Raw genomic sequence first — 1880 nt, 5'->3', positions numbered from 1 at the left:
AAGCTTAACATGAGCTTTAAAAAAAGGATAAACTTCTTACATGACACTGGGCACACCTGGTTCAGGGAAAACAGAACTACAGATTTCTTCAGATTTCTCTCTGATGCAGTGTCAAGAATGCGCAAGTATAAAACAACGCAGCTCTGTATCACCATTGCTTGTAAACACTTTACTATTACCATCAAATAAAGATGGCAATGACCTTTTATCAATATCAGAATAAAAAAATAAAAAAAACATTGTGTGTAATGCCATGGCCTTAAAATATGTAAATGTTTGAGCTTGTCATCTTTTATAAGGAATCACCAATATTCTTTACATTACTGCCATTCAAGATCATATATTTTTTACTTTAGAATGTTAAACATCTCAACCACATTTTTCATATTCACTTGGAAAGGAAGGTTAGGAATTTATGGAAGTCATAAAACACAAGAGTCTTCAAGAATAAGCTTGGCGGCAGTATGTATGGTAACACTCATTTCTGTATCTGATGTCAAATTCACTCTTACTTAATTCTTTCTCTCAAAATATCTAGTTTCTGATCCAAGAAAATTTACACACCAGGCATAATGAGTGTCATTTCAAATATATAATTTGAGAGTACTGTACATAAAACAGTATTGGAGATGATGTTTCTGATGAATAACTGAAAGTAATCTTCTCTGGTGAATCTGTATTACTAACTAAAGTCCCACTTTCATAGTGTTAGAATGATTCTGACTAAAGATTTTATTTACAAACTGACTAGTAATTTAGAAATATCATTCTATATGACCAGACAATAACTAAACTGTTGACTTGCCCATAAAGGATGATGTGCACATGACTATGACTAGAGAAAGTGACTGTTTAAACTGATTCACTCACATGTTGAATACATAAAATAATGCACAGTAATTACTGACTTTTTCTGTCTATTTCATTTTTCATTTCTTTAAAAGCCACACTTCATATGCACAATACTGCATTAATATAAAATATGTAATTAATGCATCATCTAAATTTGAAGCGCTTTGAATATGCTTGGCAGTTCAATGGCTAGACCATATAAAAACAATATATTTTCTTATATCTGTCAAATAAGTGAGGTGCCAAAATTTCCTTACACATTGATGTGGAGATGCTAATATGATAGAGACCAAGTCCTATTTCTGTATTGCAATAATAGTTAATAATTTGGTGAAAACTACTATACTGTATTGGCAAAAAGTCACTCAGCTTCTAACAATCATGCACAATGTACATTTTCATCGGCAAATGACAATTCTCATGAATCTTGATATTAATATGGATGGCTTTTGGTCTGGACTGTGTTGTGTTTTCATCACACCAAAATATATATTTCCCTTTGTGTCTACTGATACTTTTCTGTGACAACATGACTTATATAGTCTATGATCTTTCTCTCTTTTATTTAAGAAGATAATGCAATCTGCAGACATCCGTAATAAATGGTTATCCAAATGCTTGAAAAAAAAAGAAGTGATAATAACTTTCACATAAAGCAAAATCTAGCATTCAAAGCATTTCCTTCGTGCTCTCTACATTACAATACACAGAGGGAAGGGAGAATAAACCCTTCTTTTAATTGTTGATGAACCTATTCCATAATCTCTGCTTTTGGTTTACTTTAACATCTATGCCATTAATATATTATGTTACCAATTGTGGCATAAGACCTCACTGTCACTTGCAATAATTTACTGACAAGAAGCAATGAATGCAATAGTGATATTGAAGTATTAAAATTATCCAGTGAACAAAATACCAATTGTACAAGATATATTGGTGATGGATAGGATTACTTATTTAAAAAAAGGCTTATTGTTTGAAAATGAATCATTGCACCATAAATGAAAGAAAAAAAAACAAAAACA

At 31.2% G+C, this 1880-nt stretch overlaps 1 protein-coding gene across 1 annotated transcript in view; it reads right to left on the bottom strand.

Annotated features, from left to right (window-relative positions):
- Positions 1-1017: 1017 nt before the first annotated feature.
- LOC125034970 (protein SSUH2 homolog) overlaps positions 1018-1880 on the bottom strand; it is a 54769-nt gene continuing 53906 nt past the window's right edge. The window contains exon 7 of the mRNA XM_047627020.1: positions 1018-1880. This exon is cut by the window's right edge and continues 395 nt beyond it. The gene's annotated coding sequence lies outside the window, so the exon portion shown is untranslated.

This window comes from Penaeus chinensis, chromosome 2, assembly GCF_019202785.1.
Source record: "Penaeus chinensis breed Huanghai No. 1 chromosome 2, ASM1920278v2, whole genome shotgun sequence".
NCBI classification, from domain to species: Eukaryota; Metazoa; Arthropoda; class Malacostraca; order Decapoda; family Penaeidae; genus Penaeus; species Penaeus chinensis.
This window is presented reverse-complemented; position numbering and strand designations above follow the sequence as displayed.